At 51.8% G+C, this 25,653-nt stretch overlaps 1 protein-coding gene across 2 annotated transcripts in view; it reads right to left on the reverse strand.

Annotated features, from left to right (window-relative positions):
• PEBP4 (phosphatidylethanolamine binding protein 4) overlaps positions 1 to 25,653 on the reverse strand; it is a 249,734-nt gene that overhangs the window by 53,178 nt on the left and 170,903 nt on the right. The window lies entirely within an intron of this gene.

The raw sequence follows: 25,653 nt of genomic DNA on the forward strand, positions 1-25,653 counted from the left end.
AGACTGTTGAATCTCAGATCTGTACCTCTGAAACAAATAATGCAATATATGTTAAGAAAGAAAAAAAGAAGAAGAAGAATGTAGCAGGAGGGGAAGAATGAAGGGGGGGAAATCGGAGGGGGAGAAGAACCATGAGAGACGATGGACTCTGAAAAACAAACTGAGGGTTCTAGAGGGGAGGGGGGTGGGAGGATGGGTTAGCCTGGTGATGGGTATTGAGGAGGGCACGTTCTGCATGGAGCACTGGGTGTTATGCACAAACAATGAATCACGGAACACTATATCTAAAACTAATGATGTAATGTATGGGGATTAACATAACAATAAAAAAATTAAAAAAAAATAAGTTCCATTGTTTTTTGGTATAAAAGCGAAATACACTCGGTGTAGAAAATATGGCTAACCAAAAAGAAGAACATTGGAATTACCCATAATTCCTCCAGGCACGGCGGACTGTCACGGCTTCGATACAGACCCTGTCAGTCCCTGGCCCACGCCCGCATATCCACACCCTTCCTCTCTCTCTGTGACTCCCATTCCCGTGCCACACTCGTCTGCGCTCTCCGCCCCCAGTGTCTCTGACTCCCCTCTCCTCCAGCCGGCCTCCTTGGCCAGTCTGACCTCAGACACTGCCTCTGAAGCATGTCAAATCTAGAGCAGCCACTAGTCCGCAGGAAACACAGTCCCTCCGGGTAGAAACCCACAGCTTGGCAAGCATATGGCGGACGCCTTTGTGTGACTAGGAGGAAGGCTCCCCCTCGTTGGGGTAGAGGAAGCTCCCAGACGGGGCGAGTGGGGCTGGTGGGCAGAGGGCGGGCACATGGCAGCCCCTGCCTGCCCCCGCTGCTGGCGCAGTCAGTAACTGCAGGAGGTGGCCCTGGGCAACGCTGCCCTCGGTCACCTGGTGGCCAGCCTTCCTGGCCTTACTAACTGCGGCCCCTCTCTTCCCCAGCATGTAGTCTCCAGAGCTTCCAGACCCGTCTATTCCTGCTTCTGGAACACTGTATGTTCTGCCCCCTCTGGGGTCTTTGCCGAAGCTACACCCTCTCTACATCCTCTATGCCCTCCTCCCCTTCCCTACACTCATGCTCCTGCTCATCCTTCAGGCCTGGCCCAGGGGTCACACCTCATAGGCTCACAGGGTCTGAGCAGGTCCCCTGTGTGTGTGAGGGGGTGGGGTCTGTGAGACCTGGGGTGCGTGGGACATGACCTGGGTTGTCAGATCTTCACCCAGATTATTAAAGGCAGGTCTCCAATGTTTCAATGTCAGTACTTAATCAAATGTTAAGAAGCTTTGCCCAGGTGGGGCAAAGTTGTCCAGCTCTGCCACTGTCCATCTCTCTTTGGAGATTTCTGTGTCTCTGCCCCACCTCTCCTTGGTCAGCCTTGCTCCTCATATAGGAGCATGAGATATCTGTTGGCAGCTTAGGCTTATAAGGTTTGGAAAGTGCAAATATTCATCCATTGAACAAGCATTCAGCGAGTGTCTATGCAGGCTTTGTAGTAAAGAGCCTGGGCTTGGGTTCTGATTCTACCACTCTTTTGAGCAAGTCACTTAAATTCTCTAAGCCTCATTGTCCACCTGTAAAATGGGGATTTCAGTAATTCTCACCCCACTCAACTGTGACAAGGCATTGACGTCATATGTGAAGGCATTTGGTAAACTGAGCCTCCAGGGAAGGCCATTATTATCCCATCTCTTGTTCAGGCTGTGCTGGACCTAGTGTCCAAATGGTGTGAGCAGGCTCTCAATAGTAGTGAGTACAGATTGCGCATTTGATAAATCCTTGTGGGTGAGTTAATGAAATGTACCACCTCTACCTCTTTCAGTAGAGGATTTGTATAGATGACGACAAAACCCTATGCCACGGAACGATAACGGAGCCCCTGCCCCATCCTTGCCGCTGGGATAAGAGGTTTCACAGTCATCGTCTCCTTTGACCTTCACAATAACTTTTATCAGGAAGGTACTCTATTACCCCCATTACGCAGAAGAGGAAACTGAGGCCTAGTGAAATTGATGATGTCTCCTGAGTCGTGTCTCTCCTGCGAGAGGTACGGACAGGAGAGGAGACACGGAAGTAAAACTAGCATAGTGAGTCAGCCCACGGCTTTGGAAGGTGAGCAATAACAACACATACAAGGTCATCTAGGAGAGTGCCAGGCAGACTGTAAGCTCGCAACGGCTCATACCTATCATTACTGGGCTCTAGGCCCATTACGTACGTTATTTGATTTGATTCAGTCCTTACAGCAGTCCTGTGAAGTATCATCCTGTCCATTTTACAAATGGGGAAACTGACATTCAGAGAGGTTCAGAGCCTCCACCCAGGCCACACACACAGCTGGAGACTGAGAAGCTGGCCTGGGACCAGAGCCCACTGCCCCCTTTACCCTGAGGTCAGTTGTTTGGGGCTCATAAAGCTTTCCCCAGACAAACAGGAAACGCTCTGCTTCCTCTAACATTGCTGGTGGTACTTCTGTGAGCCTGTTAGCTGGAGGGTCTTTGTTAAGGCCTTCAAAGTGGCCTCCACCAGAGCCCACCTGTCTCTCAGAAATACCTGTACAGTTGGGCTGCTGAGGCCTGGGATCCAGAGCTAATGTGGGCCCTCCCTTTAAACTTCAGGGAACAAAGACTTACAGAACCTATCTTGGCCTTCCCCACCCCCTACCCAATTTTTTTTCCAAAGAAAAATGAAAGAATCTGATAATTACTTCTATCTACCACCCAACTGTACTAATTACCAACCTATTTCTTCACAGTGTGACAGACACCAGCTCTGGAAAACACATAGAGATAAATTAGCACTAATTGGTTTTCCTCTGGCTGTTTGAATTAGTATTTAAAGCTCCAATTACAAAGCAGAATAATTGCTATTAATGTCCTATCGCAGTACAAAAGGCAGTTCTCTCGAGAACCAGCCCAGGTGTATTATTACTTTGATTACAGCATATTTAACCTGGCTCGTTAAGAGGGAGATACGGGGGACAGTTTCAAAATGGCGGACAGACCACTTCCTGCAGGGTGGAAAGCTTGAAGACAGAACCGTGACTCGAGGGAAGAAAAAGGCGGGAACAGAAGAAGAGCTAGGAGGGAGGCAGGAAAAGCTGGGCCCGAAAGTCTGTAGGGTTTCTCGGCAGGGCTCCTGGAGTCCAGCTTCCCTGTCTCCCTGGGGACCTTCCTGGGTCCAGCCTACCCTACTCCATCCAGAACCAGCTCCGCCCCCCATCCAATGCCAGCAAAGCCCTCTGCAGGCCTTCTTGGCCCCTGCATGGATGCCGGGGGACTGAGGCTGCCAACGGATGTTCCGGATGTTGGCCTCAGACTTTTACTAGTGACTGAGTGGGGGCTCTGCCCTCCACATTCACATCTCTCCATGCCAAGTCTCAGTTGGGGGTTTTAGGACGTGGGGTGGGCTGCGCTTGCAGCTCCCACTGTGGAGCACCTTGCGTTATATATACCCTCTGCCCCCGCACCCCTCCTGGCCCTGTTTTCATTCTTGTTCCTCCAGCAGGACCTTTCCCGTTCCGGCCAGAGAACAGCGGGTGAGCTGGGGAGGAGGTGAGCGTGGAGGGCGCCTCAACAGGTTTCCATACAAAGGGCAGAGTCCTGGCTCTCCAGCTCACTGGCTAAATGGCAAGTCCTCCCTGCTCCAGGAGCTTCAGTCTCTTCAACTGTACAATGGGCGCAACATTCTCCCTCTTTCTGGCTTCACAGAGCGATGAGGATCAGGCAAGGATGCTGCGCACGCACTTTGTAGACCAGAGTGCAGCCCCTAAACAAGGGGGTCTTTCCTCTGCCGTGGAGCAGCGGTGGCTTGCGCGAGGAGGCCCTCGAGGTGGGGCCAAGGCAGCTTCTTGCTGCTCCCTTCTTTGCTCTCTTCCTCCCTTCCAGTAGCTTCCCTTTCCTGTCTCCTTTTCTACCTCCACTCCTTGGCTCCTCTCAGCCCCCCAGATCTCATCCACATCCCCATTCACACTAGGGTGTTAAGAACTCAATGAGTTACCCTTTCCTAGAGCAGCTGCGTTTCAACAGGGAGGGCTATGTTTAACCCAAAGAAATGAGTCACTAATGGTGAACTTTCAGGCAAACTGAGATGATATTTTGTGGGGGAGAACGAGGATGTCACAGTGCTCCTCAGAGCCCCATAGGCAGCTGTCTACTCACTGACACACAGGTTTGGTGTGGCCCCGTGCCAGGCTCGATGAGACGGGAAGCATTTTGCCAGAGAGGAAAGAGGCAAGAGAGAAATCACTGATGGGGGACCGAAGCCCCGAAACCCCAGCCGATGCAGCTGATCCTGAATGCTGAAGTCACAACACGAGGAGAGGGTGTAGGGGTTCCCTTTGCTGGAGGTGTTGGCAGTGAGCTTCTCTGGCCCGTCTGTCCCCGGGGGGACGGGCAGCTGTGGTTCCTGGGCAGAGCCTGAGTTGGGCGTGCCTGAGGCTGTCCTAAGGAACGCAGCCTCCCCAGGCCTGCCACCACCTTTAACTTCTGTTGCCCCAGCTCCTCCCCCTAGACCTCTTTCTCTTTTGCCATATGGGAAATAAACCCAGCTGACTTCCCCAGGAAGGACTCCTTGACGAATGGTCCCCTGCCCTTCCGTGGCCCCGGTCTCCCACCTGCTTCTCCCCAGCAGCCCTCCCCCTCTGTCCTGGCAGCCTCTGTAACCCACCCGCCTTCCCCATGCAGGGAGAGATGCCACAGGGTAAGGGGGCAAAGCCGTGTCCTTGGAATCAGGAGCCAGGTTCGGCCCAGCACTGCCGTAACTTAGCTGTGTGATACAGGTTTTCCCACCTGTACCTTGAGAGGGGCCTCCCAGGTCTCTTCGAGGGTTATGTTCTAGGATTTTATGGCTCCCCTTTCCTTCCTTCTCCGTATCACCTGATCTCTGATATCCAGGCAGCCGGCGCCTCTTAGTACCCTTCAGGGACCCTGGAGTGCCAAGAGCTTTGGCCAGGGGGTCCTGGAGGTGGGCCATGAGAAGGCAGTCAGGGACCATCTGCCGGGGAGAAGGCTCTGGGTGGTCTCTGCGGGGTGGGCCCAGCTGTTGCAGCCCAGGAAAGGAGCGTCACTGCCAACGAATCCCTCCTTTACAACCATGCTGAGAGGGACGTGCAAGGGCCCGTGGGTGGGTGTTCACGTATGGGGGGGGGGGATTTCTTTTTAAGAGACAAGGTGGGTGGAATGGGGGAAGCCAGCTGGCTGTGGGCTCTATTTCTACTGACAAGGCTTTACCCTGTAGGTGTGAGGAATTCCAATTAAATATGCAGCCTATTTGTCTGTGTGTGGGAGAGGGTTTGCTGGGAAGGAGGGGAACGGAGGCAGCGTCTCTGCGGCATACCAGCAAACCAGAAATTAGCTCCGTTCATCACAGGCACACGGGGCTTCCCTCAGCCCTCCTGTGCACTCACAGGAGTCGCGAGGAGACAGACAGAGGAAGTGAGAGAGAGGTTGGGGAGGCGGGTTCTCCAGACTCGAAGGGCTTCCGGAATCTCTGAGTGGGCAGGCAGGATTGCCCGACTCCTTGGCTCTTGGGGGGTTTCCTGTTCTCGAGGCTCTGGCAGGGAGCTTCTCTGGCCCATCTGTCCCTACCGGGGCCGGCCACGGTCGTCTGGGCTCACCTCTGAAACAACATGGTTCCCTGTGCACTTACAGGGGCATCTCCAGCTGGGGAGGTAGGTGGGCTGTGACCAGGGTGGCCCAGGACAGACATCATAACCTCTGCGGGGCCCCGGGGCCACTTGGACCCTCCCCTTCTTCACCCTCATGCCAGATCAGCACTTAGAAAGCCTCTGTTTGGGGAGGGTCTCTCTGAAGAACAGAATCCTGCAACGCTGATGCTGGGGCTCATAGGGTGGGGGGAGGAATCCCACCAAGGAGATTTGGGGATCCATGGGCCTCCAGAAGCCATTGCAGACCTTTTGCCATCCCTTCATCCCTCTTTTTACTCGTAGTTGGGATTTGGTAGAAAACATCAGAGTTCTCCAAGGTACAAAGAACAATCCATGTTGAAGCTGTCCGATACAGTCTTTCAGCAGCAATGCTGTGTGGTTTTGGGGGCTCTCTATGGGCACCCCGCGCGTGAGACCCTGTGAACAGCCAGGCTGGCTGCAGGGTCCGCCGGCCTTTCTGGCGGGCCAGCTGCCTTGCTCTCAGCCTTCAGACCGCTGGCCTTTCATCTGGGCAGCCATTGCACCCTCTTCCACCGAGGTCCACCACCGCCTTCTCCCCGGGGCCAGTCTTCTCTGTGTTTTCCCTTGTCTCTTCTTGGTGCTGTTTCTCTCCCTATCTGCAAACACGGACTCCTCCCTAACTCTGATCCGCCCATCTACCTCCCGACTGGTTAAAACACAATCACTTGTTGATGTAAGAGGCTTTCTAGCAGTTCTGAACAGGAGACCAAGGAGGGCTGGCAGGGCCTTTTTCTGATCCAGACACCCAAGGTGGTGGCTAAGTAGCTCCAGCCAGCGAACTCCTCAGATCGTTCAAACTGCAGGGCTGGGAGGTCAGCAGCCAGGCCTCTCTGAAAGGTGGCACGTAGGCACGGCTCGGGTGGCTGGGGGAAACCGGGATGGCTTGTGATGGGTCCTTGCTTGGGTGGAGAGACAGGGAAGGGTGCTGGTAGAGCGGGGCAGGGGGCAGCACCAGCCGAGGTCTGCAGGGGAGGGGGCTACACGTAAGGCAATTGTGCAGACAAGCAGCGGAGGCCAGAGAAAACACTAGAAAGGCTGGGAAAGAGGTTCAGGAGGGCAGGTGCGCCCCCTTCCTCACACTCTCTCATTTTCTTCATTCCTTCGGCATCCCCTCTGGCTCACCTCTCCTTTTTCCTGCATCCTCCCCACTTCCCCCAGCTACCTTGGCTCAGTTTCAGAATGAAGAAAGGGTGTGGCCGCTCCAGAAGAGCTTCCCAGTGGGGGTGGAGGGGACAAGACCTGTGACCCTAGCGCTGAAGAAGCTCTTTCAGAATTCCATGTCTGACATCAGAAGGATGAGGGGGGTACAGGAAGCCGGCTGGTCTCCCCCGCTAGCTGCTGCACCCCCTTTCCCTCTCTCCGGCTTCACCTCCCTCTACAGAGACTGAAACAGAGACAGAGTGGCTCAGAAGAAAGGGCTAGAGGTAGGAGGAGGCGGCAGGAGGGTGAGGGGGTCAGGGGAGGAGGAAACGGTGGAGAGACTATGGGGGGAGAGAGGTATATCTGCGTGGGGCGTGTTGCAATGGTAAAGTCAGACATACGTAAGTGTTCGTTTGCTCGCTTTTTACAGTATTTCCTTAAAGCAAGTACAGGGCCAGGAGGGTGAAGACCGAGGTGTGCGGCAAACATTTTTGCATGAGCACGGGATAAAGCAAATGCTTTGGCGCTGGATGGACCACTGGAAGCATCTGCGGTGAGCGCCTGGCCAGAGTCACACAGCCTGCGGGAAGCAGCTCAGTGACAGGGGAACACAGTATGGCTTTGGTAGCATCCAGAACCTTCCCCTGACCCTTTCCTCAGGGTCTGAGATCCTTTCCTCTGGGACTGCCGATGATGTTTTCAGGAAACATTTGAGTCTGCTCCCTGCTAGGTCCAAAAGGCGGTCTGGGATTGGTAGAGAGAGAGCACCAGGCTATATTCGGGGACAGAGGCTTGGCTGAGGTTGGCTGTCCTCAGGGGGCACCAGTGACACCGTGCAGACCACGAGCCGGAAGAGCACTGCCGTAGTGCCTTCTTATCACCCCACTTCTGTTTGTTGAGCACCTGTGATGGGTGATGTTGGATGTGTGGATGCCCTCCCGGAACTCATAGACGAGAGAAAATGCCTCTTGGGAGGAAGAAGTTCCTCTTTGTATTTTTCTGCTCCCTGAGTCATGGGTTAGGCAGGCCCTTTAGATAGAAGTTTGGGCCTTGGGTCTAGAATAGTGTGCAGAACCAATCACTAAAGTGTTTCCCTGAGCCCAGCCCCCGGAGGGATCTGAGAGAGGTGCAGGGCATGGCCCTGTCCTCAGGGGAACTCTCTGGCTGCAGGGCCACCCACAGCAGCTGGGGAACTGCAGGTGCTAAGGACAGCTGTGGTCATGCTCTGTGGATCCTGGGAGGAGGGAGCCCGAAGAGACAGGTGGGGTTACTTTTGGACCAGGGAGGATGAGACTACGGGTGGCATCTGTGAGAGCTGCCTGAGCCAGGGCCCAGCTGGGTTTGCCCTGGGATGTAAGAGGGGCAGGAGGAGGACGAGGGCACAGCCCCTGGACCCTCAGGGGACAGGCAGGCCCCTGAAGGGGACAGGTAGGCTTCAGCTGAGACCTTGTCTGGCAGGGTCTTCAGGTAACAGCCAGAAGAAGGCTGGGAAGCTCACTCCCTGGCTCCCAGCCTATCTCTCCCTGCTCTGTGGTTGTCAGACTCCTCTCCTCACTCACCCTGCGTGGCACTCCTGTCACCCCCAGAGCTGGGGGCGGTGACTGGGGCTCAAGGAAATGTTGTGAATGGCAGAGCTGCTCTGAGTCCCAGCCTTTCTCTTGGGGGGCGGAGGGAGCAGCCAACCATGAGGCATTTTCCTGGCACTAAGGATAACCTGGTAGGAGGCAGAGGGAATCCAATTAGATGGGCAAGGCTGGGGAGGCTGAGGGCATGTGGGAGGTTTCTTTTCACTTCTTGGCTTCCCCAGGCCCTAAAAGAGAAATTGTAGCAGCTCCCTCATTCCAGCCTCCAGCTCCCCTTCCCAGGGCCACCATCACACCCTGATTCCTCTTGTCCCTCGTCCCCTTCTCACTCGGGGGTGACAGAGTCCCACCGGGGTGGACCCTTCAGACAGCAGCAGACCCAGCAGCCACCACTGTTCCCTCCCTCTTGCTGGTTGCCCCCTGCCTCTGGAACAGGGCAGGGGGTGGGGGGGCTGCCTCCTGCACCCCTGGAGCTGGGTCCCCCTCTGAACCTGGGCTCTCCTGAGCTCTGCAGTGATTGTCCTTCTCTCACCCAACTGTGTTCCATCTCAGCACTGATAAGGTGACAGGTGACCTCACTCCCTTGACCCACCAACCCCAATGGCCCTGGGGCAGCCAAATCAGTGAGCCCAGGTCCTCCTGCCTCTAAGACGCCTCTCTCAGTCTTTTTCAGAGGCAGTTATGGGGGCACATAAAAGCGTGTGTGTAGGAGGGTGGACATGGCGTGGATGTGGACACGTCCCTTGGCCTCCTCTAGCCCTCTCCCAGTGCTCCACACAGAGTAGGAGTGGCTCCTCCCAAGTGACTTCTCCCCGCCTCTTGTCCCCATTTCCCTCTCTTGTGATTCTGGGAGGGTAAAGTGGCTGGGGCCACTCCTTCCACTGAGATGAACAGGCCTTCCCAGCAAGGAAGGGAGAAGAACTTCTTAGGAGAAGTTTCTAGAAGTCTTGTCTTGTCGGGGTGCTGGGCACTTAGACAAGTTCCTAGCCTTTCCTCTCTCTCAGCTGAGGCCTCTGAAGGGTGCCTTTTTGGCGAAAGCAAAGTCCTCAGCCCGTCCTTAGTACCCTCCCTCAGTCGGGCCTGCCATGGGGCTCTAAGTCTTGTCATCTTGTCAGAAGCTGTCCTCGGAGGTGTGAGGAACTCCAATTAAGCATTCAGCCAGTCTGTCTGTGTGGGGGGCCTGGGCTGTGGGGGAGGCAGCCTTGTGCTGGCACGGTGACTAATCTTTGCAATACCAATTATGAGCCTCTGAGGAGGTGGTGGGAAGGTGGGAGGGGGAGGCGGGGGAGGTGGGGGCCGGGGTTTCCTCACCTTGTCAGATGCCTGGCTCTCTGTGCAGGCCTTGGGGGCCAGAGGAGAGTCGGAGATCCCAAGAAAGGAAACCCTCAAGGACCCAGATTACCCACAGGAGAACCCTGCATCCCTGTGGGGTCCAAGGTGCCCCGTATTTGGACTCGCCTAATGTGTTCTAAGGACTCTGGCTATCCCTGGCATTCTCTACACCTCTCTACACCCCTGAGGTCACTGGGATCGGTCTCAAGGTTCAGATAGAGAATCTGAGGCTCAAAGAAGTAAGTGACTTGACTTGTCAGAGGTCAGCCAGCTAAGAGGTGACTAGGCGAGATGCATAGAGGTTTCTGACTCAGGACCAGTGGGGTTTTTATGGTGTTGTGGAGGCCCCAGTCAAAGAGCTCTAAGGGTCTTAGATCATCTAGGGCACAGGCCACAAGTACCCCTACCCCCATTATATGGGGGCACTGAAAAGCCCAGGGGGCAAGGGCTGGGGCTGCACCCTGGCCCCCTGACTGCCTCCTCATAGAACGGAAGAGTTTTCCTGTAGGAAGCTGAGCAGTATCTCCAATGGGGAGGTTCATTCCCCCAGCAAATGCCTATCCGTTACCTACTGCAGGCCTAGCATGGTACTTAGCACTGGGGAAAGTTGGGGAAGGCCGGTCTCCAAGAGGAGAGAGTCAGCTAGAATTCACTAGCAAAAAGAAGAGGCACTGAGGATCCCAGGAAGAAACCCTACAGTCAGCCTCGCAGGAGGCCTGGGGGGAGATGGATTTTCACCAGAGTTTAGGGCACAGTGGAACAGGATCTGCCAGGGGGCCTCGGGGAGGCAGGGCATCACAGGGCCCAGGGGGCTCCGCTCTTCTCCTTGGGCGTCTGCTGCAGAGTCAGCCAAGCTGCTCCGGACGCATGGCAAGTCTGTCCCCTTGACCCAGGGGGCCCTTTTCAAGGGTCCATCCAAGAGAAGTGCGGGAACAGTGCTTAAATGAGAACGAAGGCCTTTCCCAATCCCTTGGACCTCCAGGAGAATGGTAGCTATCAGGCCTTGATCTCGAAATGTTCTTCTTTGTGTTTGGGGCTTATCAAGTCTAAGTATACAGAAGGGGACCAGCTGTTTTTCTTTTCCAAGGAGGGCAAATGAGAGGAAGCAGGGCTTCAGCTCCAGCCTGGGGGCTTTGGACTGGCCGTGTCAACCCTCCTGAGAATGAGGATGGCCCAGGAGTCTGCTGAGTACAGTTAAAAGTGGGGTTGCTTCCCAGGCATCTTGCAGTAGGTGACAGATGACAGTGTCCTTCCTCACTCAGGCCGGGTTGCCTTCACTGGTGACAGAGGCCCTTGTTTCCCAGACCCTTCCTATAGTTTTTTGAGGCTCAGAGCAGCTCATGCCCTGAAATCTGTTTGTCCAGAGCAACCAGTTCCTTTTCCTCCCTGGAGGATTCGGAGTAGGGAAGAATTGAGAAGCCACAGGCCACACACAGGGGTTATGGGGGCGACAACATCTCTCGTTGATGCTCTGAGGTTCCACTGCTCTTCTGGGCTGCTCTTAAGAGGAGGCCCTTCAGGTCCTGGCCACTACCTGGGGTGGGAATTACAAGGCCTGGAAGGCAGATAAAGTGGCCAGATCAGCGGCCCTTCATCCGCTGGACGAACGTGGACAAAGGCACCAAAGTGATGGTGAGATTCCTTGGATCCCAGGTGAGCCTAATGATCAGCCCCAGACTTTTCCTTCCAGAAAAGGCTCAGAGGGTCTCTCGGGTTCCTGGCTAAGGGGAAAGGAAACGGACCCATGTTGAGTGCCTGCACACGTCAGCCCTGGGCCTGGAACTGCACAGCCTTGTGGGGTAGATGGCATCTTCCATCTACAGCTATGAAAATGGCCTCAAAGAGGCTCCGTCACTAGCCCAAGCTCACAATTAGCAACCAGCTGTGCCAGGGTGCAAATCTGGAACTCTGTCTTTGGAGTGGAACAACGCCCTGATTCGGGGATGGCAAACGACCCTTTGCCTCCCATGGGGCTGACCCTGGGTGCCCTGTACTGCGCAGGGGTCTCAGAACTGCCGCAACGGGTCCCCTTGAGGACCGTGAAGGCATCCCCTCTTCTGGGCCCTGCCCACCACGTTGGTTGCACTTGGCGGTGAGAGCCTTGTGGAGGAGTAGGGAGTCCGGGAGAAGGGGGAGGGGAAGGGGCTGTTGGAAACTCCCCGAGGCAGCAGGAACCGGGCTGAGAGTGGGGAGGAGGGACACGGGGGTGGGTTCCAGGCTTTTCCCCACACTTCCTCAGGGATCGCTTTACATAACCAGGGCTGCTTAGTCACCGCTTTTTACTTTTTTTTTGGAAACAATTTTCTCAGCATCACAGCTCCCGTCTCCATCCCTTACTAGTCACCGGTGCTAGGGAAGTCCCTTTTCTTCCGTTCCCTAGGCAACCCAGCACATTTGCCTTTCAAACGATCCAAGGCCTGGGCGGGGGGTAGGAGTTCCCTCCCCCTGTACCTGGCCTCCCACACAGCCACTCCCCACCTCAGTTGGCGATGTCATGTGGCCCAGTCACCAGGAGAGATCTGGGAGACCAAACGCCCTGCCTGGCATCAGCCCCCATTCTAGACCCTCACATTTTTAGGCCTGGAGTTTGGCTCAGACTCAGAGCTCCCAGCTCCTGCCTGGAGGCACCCATGTTGGACTTCAGACATGGCAGGCTCTCCTCAGTCCTCTCTTGGTGGGGAGGTGGCAGAGCTGGGCCTGTTTCAGCGAGGCCCAGGAAAACCTGGGGCTTCAGCTCCCACACTGCCACCACACCTTGGGAACAGGGCCTGCGGGCCTCGGTTCCCTCCTCACTCTCAATATCTTCCCGTGGGGCTAGGTTTCAGAGTGAGGGCTTCTCTGTCCCTCTCTGGCTCCCTTGTTATCAGCTGTACCAGCCTTGACTGGATGGGGATGCCCAACAGCTTGGGAAATAGCCTTGATGTAGGAATGGGGGTGAGTGCCAGAGACACTGGGCAGAGGGCCCAGAAGCCCAGGCCCGGCACGCCCTCCCACACGCCCCCTTCAGAGGCCCTGATGGCTGGCCTCATGACACCAGATGCCTGACCTGGGGGTTCAATGCCACAAATTCAGGGAGATCGGGTGAGCTATAACAAGGGCGTGGCACAAAATCACAGAGCAGGCAGAAACCCGCCACTCATTCATTCAAAACGAATCTGGACAGAATCCACTACCTGCATTGTGCAAGTCCTGGAGAGCCCACTGGATCCAGACCCCTGCCTTCAGGGCACAAAAGTGCCCAAACCATCTGTCAGAGAGTTTCACTTTTTACACAGGGTCCAGGGACCACATACAGAAAATCTTATGGGGTCTCAGAAGGGTTCTCATTAGGAGAAAAGTCTCTTAGAATGCCTTCTTCAAGCAGGGGTTCTTAACCTAAGATCCGTGAACAGGCTTCAAGGGGTTTATGAATGACCAGAAATTGCACAATTGTATACATCTGTGGGCGCCTGTGTGTGTACTTCATTAGTGAGAGGCGGGTCTCTTTCCTCAGATTGGGGTCGGTGACCTCCAAGGGTTAAGGACCCTTCCTGATATTAGAGGCTGGCCCAGCTTTGGAAGCAGCATGCTTCAGATACTCCTGGGGGAGAGCTCACACATGCCACATGCCTCGGGGCAGTTCTGCAAGTGCCAAGAACCTAGTGATCAACTTCCCAGGATCACAGGGAAGAGCCCTTGGGCCCCCCAGCCCTCCTGCTCAGACCCCAGGTTTCCTCTCAGCCAGAGGGTATGGGACGGGCGTGCACAGGCAGACCTGGCCTCTCCACTGAGCGCGGCCCACCGAGGTTCAGGTCCAGATGCATGGGCTGGGTCTCCCACTTCAGTGGGGAAGGGGTGGGCAACGTGGGGCTCTCAGGGCTCTGTCTCCCCTATTCCAACCTCACTTTGACTTCCTTTCTATATTTAGATCTTTTCTCAGTCCTTTCTTGAGCATAAGGAATGATGCCTAGCCATTCTCTCAATGCTTTCAATGCTCTTTCCCTCTGAGGAGAGGTGGGCGCACCATCCAAGAAGGAAGGGCGAGGGTCTGCAGATGCCTGCCTCCTGGGATTTCTGCATGGTCCTCCCCCTCTGCCCCACCTCGGCTTCCTCACTAGCCTGTGGTGCCAGGGCTGCTCTGGAGAGACTTGCAAAGGGCCAGGCCCTCCAAGAGTGGCTGACTTGCTGCCCCCCAGGGGTTCTTGGCTGCTTTCTCGATGCTGCTGGTCAGATGCTTGGGCTCTGGTGGAATCAGATGCCAGGATTCAACCAGCATTCAACTAGGGTCATTGTGCTCCACGAGATGTCAGAGAAGAGAGCATTAGCACAGCGGGAATGAGCAGCACTCACTTAACACGCCTGGTGTTAGGTGCTTCTTACACACCGGGAGTGGAGACGGCACAGGCCCTGGAGCCAGGCCAGAGGGTGAGGCCCAGCATGACCATCACTGCCAATGAACCGGGAAGCTACGTAACTTTGCCAGGCCCAGGAGTCCAAGGGCACCTCAGCAACAGGTTGTGGGGAGGATTACAGAGATGGAGCATGCAGCAGGTGCTCCATCTTTGTTAGTTTTTTTCTGTCCCCATCACTGGCACCCCCACTCCCTAAACTGAGTACCAAGTGCGCTACGTCAGGGAAGACAGGTGCCAGAAAGGGCTGAAGGAACAAATGAAGGGAGGCCCAGGGGAAGAGGTGGGGACCAGGGAGAATAGCAACAAGAATAAACATAAACAACACATTTGGACAGGAGGATGGGCTCAGGACGCAAAGGCAGGAAAGAGGACCAGGACAGGCAGGAAGAAACAGACTGTGACTATCTTGCAGTTGTTAAGACTTGTCACGGCTACCTTGTTTTTAAGGAAACCGAGGCACGAGGGTGGCCAGGACAAAGCTCCTGGTCTTGAATTCTGGCCCTGCTGCCAGCCACTGGCCGTGACCCCATAGCCAACCTCCCATCCTGGGAGATGTGCCAGGCTTGGGTGCTGCCAGCCGGGTGCCTGATTTAGCGCACGCCTTGTTAAGAGAAGCTAATTAACAAACCTGCATTTAAATAAGCAGCCGCCTGGGTGTTTGTAACCACCGCCTTATTGAATTGTGACAAGTTATTAGCCCTTGCATGTTAAATGAAACAGAAGCATCCAGGAAAAACCCCTAAATCCAGTCTGCATAAAGCAGATTCCTGCTGAGAAAGTGACGGCAGCAAAAACGGATTCAGGATTCACTCGCAGCTTTGGAGAGAACTCCAGACCTCCCTTTCTTGGAGGTTACATAATCCTCTGTCAACAGTGATGACACCAGGAGAAAGGCAGGGAGCAGGAAGGGAGGACCATCAGAGATGCTCTGCGCTCCATCTGGGGCTCTGCCACTTTTGGGGGGTGCTGGAGACACAGCCTGGGCAAGGGGGCTGTGGTGGGCCATGCAGCACCTACCCATGGCCACGAACATGCGCTGTGGACATGCGAACTGTGGCCAGGCCTGCTTCCTCGGGGCCCCGGTGTGCCTAGAACATTTTGTCACCCCTTCGGCTACGCTTTTGGACAACAGAACAGCTTAGCACAGACCCATGGCCCAAGCTCTCCATGGCATTTACTCAGGGAATGTCTCTCTGACTGCCCACCACCAAGGACACCAGGCCTTAGGCAGTGGAACTGGGAGTGGCCACTTCCTCAAGTTATATTCCCTGACCTTCTGGGGCACGTGAGGAAACCTGACTCAGACCTTGCCTCGGTGGCTCCTACCCAGTGCCCAGAACAGAACTATGGCCATATCAAGATCTCAAGCATCCTCCGGTGTGGATCCTGAGCGATCTTCAGTTTTGGAGAAGGCGGCATCTCTGGGATGGGGTAAGACAATAAAAGGCAAGGACGCGGGTTGAAGAATGTCAAGGTAAGTCTGGTCTGGGACAGGCCTGGTGCGATGCGTCACAGGTACCAGGGAGAGGCACTGGAGAGGGACGCCCAGTCAGGGAGGCAGGGCTGCTCCGTGGTGCTCAGGCGCTGATGGACCCCGCGGGGCCACTGATTAGCAGTGTGACCTGGGAAAGCTGCAAAACCTCTCTGAGACTGCTTCCTGATTTAAAATGGGGACAAGAGGCTTGCCCGGGTGGCCCAGTGTGCTTGGGTTTCTCCCTCTCCCTCTGTTCCTCTGCCCCGCTCTCTCTCTCACTCGCTCTCGCTCTCAAATAAATACATCTTAAAATAAAATAAAATAGAATGGGAACGATAGCTATCACACAGGGTCCCGTGAGGAGTCAATGAGAGAATGTCTACAAATGTTGTCTGGCATCTAGTAAGTCCTTAATGAGTGCTAACAAAGGAGGCAGTGACAGGACCAATGGGCCGACGGAGTACAGTTTCCTGGGATCACTGCTGCTCAAAGTTGAGCCTGGAGCTGCCTTTAAATGTTGGCTCTGCTCCTTACTAGCTACATGACCCTGGATAAGGTCCAGACTCCTTCGCACCCTGGTCTCCTTCTGTGTCAGATAACGTTCGTGTTATCTTGCAGCGCTGTAGTGAGAACGGAATGACATGATGCAGGTGTAGGAAGTGCCCAGCACAGAGCAGAGACGGACTAAATGCTGGCTTTCCTCCCCCTTCTCCCCTCTACCCACTTCATCCATCCTCCTTTTGTCTCCCAGCAAGAGAACCGCTAAGCTGTCTACTGTGGAGGGTTCTGGACTAGTGACATCAGGGAAAGAGGACTCTGATACATCATGGTATTCTGGGGCACGTTTTCCTTAGAATTAGAATGGGACCTATGGGAAGAGGTTAGATATACTTCTGGACTTTGAAAACCCATCTCTTGGCGGCTTTTAAAAAGCTGCCATGCAGTTTGAGGGTGCAGAGAGGAAACAATCCCTTTCTGTTCAGTTCCTCCAATAGTCAGATTTCAACCGACTGATCAAAGGATATTCATCAGAGCACACACTTCTTACAAATCTCTATGGCTGTGGGCAAGGGAGCTGGTAGGGAAAGCGGACGATTAGTGCTGGGAAGTCATACCCACGGAAGAGGGCTGGTCCCCTCTAATTCAGGGGCAGGTTCCTCCATGAACAACTCCAGATGCCTATCTTGGCAGGAGGGTAGGAGGTGCATAGGTGGGCAGACGGGCAGTATTCTCGAAGAATGGAACACAGTGAGTGACGCGGAAGAGTTGGGGTCTGTTTCTAGACGTGAAGAGTTTGTACTGGGGACATGGTCAGAAAGGCAAGAATTACACAGGGTCTTAAAATCTCAAAGTGATCTTGCCTGGAAGACATTCTCCAGGGCTGGGAATTGGCAGAAATGGAAGAAGAGGGGATGCCAGCATTCTGTCAGGTCATTTTTGTTTCCATAGTACTCATATCCTCTCCTTCCGGTCAAAAGTTACTCTTTGTACAGATTCCCAGTTGGCTGATGATGGCAAAGAGAAAAGAGGCGTGAACTAGTAACAGTAATCCTCATTCTTCTCCGTCACTTCTCTTCAGTCAACAAACACGCCCTGGGGAGAAGAAGGATGAAATGTGGCTTCTACTCTCAAGTATTTGAGTCTCGCTGGGGACTCAGAGAAATAAACTACTACCAGTACTACTAGTACTGCCTGCACTTCTGTGCTCAGTCCCGTAATGGAACCACGGAGGTTTCTGAGCGGAGAGAGGGCTTAATGCCGCCTGAAGGAAGGGAGGCCACGGAAAACCTTATGAAGGGTGAGATGTCTAAGCTTCGCCTTAAAAGATGATCTAGGCTGACAGGAGGGTTGAGCTGGGGGCTGGGCGGGGAAGAGCTTAACTGACCACACGTCAAGGAGGAGCCTAGGAAGTTACTGCTGGGATGGGAATGGGGGTACCACATGGGGGCTGGTGAGGAGGCCCGGTGGGTCAGGGAGGGCCCTCCGTCCCACGCCACAGTGTGTGGCTTTAACCCCATGCGGGAAGCAGTCAGGGGGTAAAGTAGGGGAGCAGTGTGATATGGGCAGCCACTCTTAGGGAGATTCTCCGGGGATGGGCCAGAGGACAGGCTGGGGAGCACGGAGACCAGAAGCAGGTAACCAGCTGGGAAGCGGTTGCCTTGCTCCAGACTGGAGCTGGGGGAGGGCTTGCAGAAGACAGTGTGGGCTCCAGAGACTCAGGAGGCATAAGGCAGTGGCTGGACGGGAGAACGGGGGAAGCAGGGAGAAGGGAGGCTCCAGGGTGAGCTGCAGCTTTTCTGCCTGGGGTGGCTGTGATGCTATGGAGGGGGAGGGGGAGGGGGAGGGGGCGGGCTAGCAGAGTAGAAGGGGGGAGATAATCCATTTCACTTCGAGTGACTTGAGAATGGGCTTGCAGAGCATCCAGACAGACACATGGGCAATAGGCGCCTGGCTCAGGAGCTCAGGAAAAGGCAATGCGGGGTGTACTGCGAGCTGTGGGAATGGACGGCGAACCCATCCTGGGAAAGTCTGATGGAAAAGGGCGCCAGGAGGACCTGGGTGCAGCAGGCACTGGAAGTCAGGTGGAGGGACGCTGGGAGCAAAATCATGGTCTCCAGGAGAAGCACGTTTCAAAATGGGAGCTGTTGCCTTCCGGTCACAGAGCTACCACTAGACGAGGATGACAAGTCTCCAACAAATGGGGTAGGGTAGGCAGAGGGCCAAAGGAGGAACAGTGTCAGTGTGGGAGAGGTGAGCCAGAAGTGAAGAAGGAGAAACTGCACACGTGTCCCCTGGCCCTGGGCGGCAGCCGGGCTGGGAAAGACAGCTGAGAGGGGGTGGCTGTGACCGGAGGGGGTGGGGGAGCAGTCTCACACATGCTTGTGGGGAGTGCCCAGGACCCCTACCTCATCCCACACCATCCTGGGCCTCAGTGACCTCACCTGGGAGAGGAAGGGGCTGCACCACGGGCCTGGGAGGTCTCCCTTCAACTCTAAAGTTGGACTGTCCTGATGGTTACTCACATGCTATTGGTAGGATTCTAAACTGATAGAATTTCTAAATTCTGGAGGGCATTTTCGTAATATCCACCCAAAAGCCTTTGAATGTGTGACACCTTTGACCTCTGGGAATTTATCCTATACAGAGGTGAATAAAGAGTGGGTATTCACAACTTTGTTCATTGTAGCATTGGTAATAATATAAAAAAAATAGATACAACCTAATGTCCAATAGTAAGGGATTGGCTGAGTAAATTATAGTACATCCATATGGTAAACTACTTCTGCACTAAAAATCATGGTTTAGAAGAATATGTGTTGACATGGGAAAATGTTAATGATATATTGCTAAGTAAAAAAGCAGGCTACATTACAGAATGTACAGTATGATACATTCATTTTTAAAATTTTTGATTAGGACACAGACCAAATCTTTAATTAATGTCATTTTTTTCTTTTCTTGGCAAGCAAGTAGAGTATTATCCGGAATAATGTAACTAAAAAACTAAACAGAAAGACAGAGCTATACACTAAGTGTGTTCATGTAAATTTTGAAGTCATTAGGAAAATCGAAAGTAGGCTGTCATTGAGTCAAGGAAAGGGAGAAATTCTGAAATTTGGAAGTGGAATTTGCCCTACAGAACATGGGGCCCACCCTCCTCATTTTCCTGATGAAGAAATTCAAGCTTGGCAGGAAGTCTAGGACAGTGACTGATTGAGGGCCATGCTGGGGAGCCAGGCCTAGAACAGGGACCTCCAATTTGTGCCAGCAGGCTAGGGGGCAGTGGAGTGGGCCTGCAGAGAGCCCCTGCTGCTACTTACAAGGTGACCACATTCCTGAGTGCTCTTGAGGTCTGGCTTTGGGCTCCTTTCCTTTCAAGCCCAGGAGGCCTGTGTAGCTTAAGCCTGCTCTAGGGCTTCAGGGCTATTCCTGGGCTGACTGCATCACTTCATTTCTGCCAAGCTGAACTTTGGGGAGACGGCTGCAAGTGCCCTGTTATGCATGCTCATGCATTAACGCTGCAGCCCTCTTCCAAATGCAGGCGAGAGGTTGCTGGGCCCGGCCCCTTCTGGGGCTCTATGGCCAGCTGACCACCACCGTCACTCTATCTTCTCTTGCCTGGACTACTGCAGTGGCCTCCTGACACAGGTCTCCCTGCTCCTACCCCTGACCTGAAGCAGCCCAGGGGATCCTACTAAACCCCAAGTAAAACATGCCCCTTTTCTGCTCACATGCCCTGGGGCCCCCTGATACACACACAGAGCAAGCCTGAGCCCTCACCAGGCCCTGCCTCATCTGGTCCCCTCACCTCCCGGACCTCTTCTTCCACAAGTCCTCACTTGTCCCCTACACCCCCTGCAGCCACATCGGCCTCACAGCTCTTCCTGGGACACAGCAGCACCTGCCCCGGGTTCTTTGCACTGGCTGGTCCCTCTCCCTGAGGGCTCTCCCCCCAGATTTCTGCTGGCCTTGCTCCCTTACCTCTTCCAAGTCCTCATTTGAATCTCACTTTCTCAGTGAGCCCCTCCCTGAGCACTCTGGCTCCGCAATCCTGCTCTGCATTTCCCCCAAGTAGTTAAGCCTTCTAACCACACCAGATTACTTATATGTTATGTTTATTGTTGCTTGTTTGTCTCCCTCTTCTAGGAAGTAAGCTCCATGAGGGGAGGGAACTTTGTTTTGTGCACTGATGCATCCAAAGTACCTAGAACGGGGGTGGGGGGGGGGCGCACAGGGTAGCCACTCAAAGATTTGTTGAATGAAAGAGAAACATGGGGAGAAGTTCAGAACTTAGAGATATTTCCCCTACCAGGAAAACACACAGAGGAAATTTAGGACAGTGCTCCAATGAGAGGCAGCTCAATGTGCAGGAGTAAGAACGGTGGCTTAAGTCTAAATGGAAGTCTGCCTGCCCCTCACCGCCATTTCTAACTGAGCCCTGGAGCCACAGTCTTCCTTCCGTATCCCGTAAGCCCCCTCGTGTTAGCCTCCAACCTAGCGTTCAGTTGTGCAGGCTGTTTGATGATTCATTCGTTCATTCTCACTGGCTCATTCATTTATTCACCACACAGGGGGCACAGAGCCAGACGCAGTTCTGCCCTTAAGGAGATCACAGTGCGGAAGGGGTTAGCAGACACCTACAGAATGGACCGGTGGCCTATGAGGCACATGGGAGCACCTGGTCTGGGGCAGGACGTTAGGGAGCCTTCACAGTGGGGGAGTTTGAAGGGCGCCTTGAAGTATGAATGGGGTAAGAGAGGGAAGAGGAAGGAAGGCATCCTGGTAGGCAGGCATGGCAAAGGCTTAGCAGTGGGAAAAACACCAGGAATATTTCGGGGTTGCTGCGGCTGGTTGGAATGATGGGCCCATGGGGGTGTGGACGGGGTGGGGGCTAGACAAGCTGCGCTAGGGCTGACCTTGAAGGGTCTCATGGCTACCCTTGGAGGCTTCGTTTTCTAGCTCTGAATTTGTACATTTTACAGGCTTCTGGAGAAAAGGAGAGTTGGCTCCTTTCTCAGCAAACAGACGGGGTTTAATTGCTGTTACTGTCAGTGTAGTTGCAAATATCATATAAAAAGGGCTTTTTGGCTAATTGTTTTTAGAATAAAAATTCAAGAACTATGTATAGATATTATGCATCCAGGGTACTTTAAAGATCAAACTGTTTATATTACCCTTAAATACAGTCTTTAGCATGAGGCACTGGGATCTGTGAGTGACTGGGACAGGCAAAGATCCCCCAGGGCTTAAGATGTTGGAACAATATGACAGCAGTAACTTTTTTACTGGGGGGCACGTGGGGGAGGCTGCAGCCAGTGCCCTTTGATTGGCCAGTGGCCCAGAAGAATAAATAGCTAAGCCGGGTAACTTCACAGGCACCATTAATCTAAACGCTGCCTTCATGCAGAACCGTGCCCCCCCCCCCTCCGAAAGCTGAATTAAAGCTGAAGGGGAAGGAGAGGAGGCTGGAGGCGGCAAGGTACAGGCGAGCCTCAGCATTTCCCGTCTTGTCCCCTTGCCTCACCCCAATGGTACTGGGAGGATTTCTGAGCCACACAAATAAAGCAAATTCATATCTAGTCATTGCCATCCTGTCTTCATGCTCAAGCCTTTCTCAAATTTTAACTTGGGAGCTTTTAGAAAGGCAAATTTATCTGTGACACCATCCAAATTCTATTTTATTGGAATCCTATTCTCAAAGGATGCAACTGACTCCTGAGAAAGCTGTGGGCTTCTCCTTTTGATATTTCCCCAAACTCTGTGTGTGTGTGTGTGCATGTGCTCATGCACGCACACACATGCACATTTGTTTTAGGGTTCTCTACTTATGTACAAACACATAATGCATATTCACAAGGCAGTTACAGAAGTATGTGTGTATATATATATATATATATATATATATTCATCACATATATGTGTAATACGGCACAGACTCCTGTAAGCCAATATTTAAGTTATCATATTTAATTTATTCAACAAACATTTAATTAGCACTTCCCATTCATTAAACACTGTCCTGGGTCTTGGCAGTAAAGCAATGAACAAGTCAAATAAAGCTCCTGCCTTAGGGGGGCTAACATTGAAATCCACTGGAGTCTTAGCACAAGGTTTCCAACAAATGTGCAGAAATCTGTATTGAGAGCCATCAAGTGAGCTAGCAGGATATGTCAACAGATCAGTGTTTCCTTAATACGGGAGAGACAGCCCATTTGGGTGAAACAGTAGTGGTGGGGTTCCGTGCATAGGCCACCTCTCAGCGCTCAGCAGAGTACTTCTGGGGCCGGGTGCTTTTAAGGTGGAAATGAAAGAGCTGGGGGCGGGGGTGGGTGGGACCGGCACATCCTAGCCATGCGTCCAGGAGGTTTTCAACACCTTCCTTCTCCATGAAGCCTTCCCTGTTCATCCCAATCATAACCAATGTCTCCTTCTTACGAGCTGATCCTACTGCCTGGGCAAATTCAGCGGGCACTTAACCTTACATTGGGAGGTATTATTTTTGATCTAGGCTTAGGTTGCTCTTACAACGAACACTCAGGGAGTTTCTGCTCAGTGCCTGGCCCTGCATTCTGGGGGACACAGATGAAGGGCATTGGCTGTGCCTGTGAGGAACTCCCAGCCTGGTCGGGGAAAGGCAGGCAGACCTGTACTGACTGGTGCCAGGCATAGGACAGGGTGCATGGGGTGCTATGGGGGGTAAGCCGGTGGAGGGGGCTTGGGGTGGGGTGGCTCTCAGGGCTCCGCAGCAGAGGTGATGCTTAAATGCTCCCTAAAGAAACCAGACTCCTGGGAACAGGGACCTTACCTAAATCTCTTTATATTCCCCATAGTTGTGATACCGTATTTTCTTTCTCTGCAATTTAATTTTTAAAATAGTATTTTAAATTTAAAATTCTGATTATAAAACAATACAGATTATAGAAAATTTGGAAAACTAGCTAAGCCCAAAAAAGAATACAGCCCTCATAATCCTACTACTCAGACCTAACTACTATGAGTATTCTGGTGCATATATTCTCCAGTTTCTTTTCCCCATGCCTATTTTCCCATGCAACGAAAATGGGTCATGCTCTATATAATTATTTTTAATTTGCTTTTTCTTTTCTCATAACAATTTGGCACAACTATTTTATCGATGGCCTCACCTATTCATCTTCAGTCATTTTAATGGCTGCATAATATTCTGCAGTCCATCATTTATTTGGTAATCATCTCTTGTTGGACAGATAGGTTGTTTCTGGTTTTTCATTATTATAAGCAACACTGTGATGAATAGCATTGTGGATGAATTGCTGTTCACATTCATTATACTTCCCTTACTATAAATTTCTAGGACATTGTTGGGTCAAAGGCTATATGCATTTTAATGGCATTTGAAGTTTGATACATACCACCAAATAACCCTGCCTAAGTGTTTTCCACAATTTACATGCCCATCAGCATTATATGAAAGGACACTGGATACTATTATTATTAGTTTTTAAAGACACAAACCCCAAACATTGCTAATTTAATGGCCACAGTTAGTATGGGGGATGGAGAGGTAGCAATTATTTCTTGGGTTCATTTGGACTTCTGTACCAGTGTACATTTTCATTCTTCATATGTTTATGTTGTATTTCTTTTTAAAGGACTTCCTATTACTAATCCTATTACTGTCCTTTGCTCATTTTTCTATTTATTAAAAAATAAATTAACAGCTAACTTTTATTGAGTGCCTTCTGTATGTTGGGCATTGCCCTGAGCACTTAATATACTGCTTTATTTCCTTTACTCTTTCCAACAGCCTCGTGGGTTACATACAATTATGATCTTATTAATTTGTAAGTGCCTTATATATGGAGGATAGTAACCCTTTGTCCTATATATCACATTTTTTTAATGTGTTGATTGTCTTTTGGTTTTGTCTATGGAGGTTTTGATCTGCAGAAGTTTGAAGGTTTTATGAGGTCAACTCGGTCAATCCTTTCACTTCTGCCTTTGCAAATACAGGTTATAAAAGGTCTTTTCCTATCTTTAGATCAGAGGAATATTAAGCTATATTTTCTTTTGGTTCTTTTATGGCCTAATTTTTAACATTTAAATATTTGATCCATTTAGAATTTATTTTGATCATAGTATGAGAAAGAGCTTCAACATTATTTTTCTCCCAAATGATTAGCCAATCATCCTCAAACCATTTATGAAATAATCAGTCCGTTCTCTTTGATTTTGAGATGACTCCTTTATCAGATACTGTTTTGTTTTCTATCCTTTTCTTCAGCCTTGATGATGTGTGTGTTTTCACTCACCAGTCCCATCCCTTTTTTTTTTTAAAGATTTTTTTTTTTTATTTATTTGTTTGACAGAGAGAGACACAGCGAGAGAGGGAACACAAGCAGTGGGAGTGGGAGAGAGAGAAGCAGGCTTCCCGTGGAGCAGGGAGCCCGATGCGGGGCTCGATCCCAGGACCCTGGAATCATGACCTGAGCCGAAGGCAGACGCTTAACAACTGAGCCACCCAGGTGCCCCCAGTCCCATCCTTTTAATAATTATAGTTTTATAACCGGTATTAATATCTAAAAGTAACCTTAAGTTCCAATAAAAATCATTTTGTCAAGTTCCAGTAAAAATCCCTTCCTTATCAACAAAGAACACAGCAAAAATTAATTTGGAAAATATTGATTTGTGAACTTATGTTATCTCTCCATATACTAAAGTCTTTCATACTCTCCTTGAAAGTTTTTTTTAATTGAAAATCTTTATATTTATTGGGTAGTTTATTTATCAATATTTTCTACTGTTTATTAGTATAAAATATAAATGGATTTATCATGTTTTCTGAGCCCCAAATCAACACACATGTTGAAAAAAAAAATTTTTTTTTTTTTTGCTTTTCTAGGTATCAAAGACATTTTAGGAGGTATAGTTTCCTGAAATGTTGAACTTCTGAGCATTTCTATGGTTAAGAGGACAAGGTGGGAATATTTAAAACTGGAAGCATTTTGGGTAAATCCCGAAGGTGTGACTGGTCTTCAAGGCCAGGGTGCTCAGGACAGCGCCTGCACCATGCTGGACACTCGATATTTACGGATGGCTTCACACTGACTTATTGTCAGATACGTAAGATTTGAGTGCTGGCAAAACCCAAAGTAAGGATTAAAAGCAATGACTCAAGCTGGCCCGTCAACCTATAGATTCACCCTATTCCCCTGGCACTTCTCAAATGATATATATGTGTGTGTGTGTGTGTGTGTGTGTGTAACTCATTTCCCCACTGAGTTTGAGTTCCTTGAGGGCAGGAATTTAATTCTATCCTTTTAGAGCCCCCACAATGCCCAGCAGAGCGCTGAATCAGAAGGGGTGCTCAGTAAATTGTATTTGAGTTGAAAGGAATTGTCTCTTGCTATCGTAACTAGGCAGTCTGGTCAATAATGAGCAGCTGCGGAGGCTTCCGCTGGGTAGCACCCTGCACTGGCTCTGTGGAGACAACATGCGAAGCATAAAAGCCCTATTCTTTGCCTACACGCTGCCTAAGAAGAAATACTTGCCACAT

Source organism: Phoca vitulina, unplaced genomic scaffold (assembly GCF_004348235.1).
Source record: "Phoca vitulina isolate PV1807 unplaced genomic scaffold, GSC_HSeal_1.0 scaffold53, whole genome shotgun sequence".
In the NCBI taxonomy this organism is placed as follows: domain Eukaryota; kingdom Metazoa; phylum Chordata; class Mammalia; order Carnivora; family Phocidae; genus Phoca; species Phoca vitulina.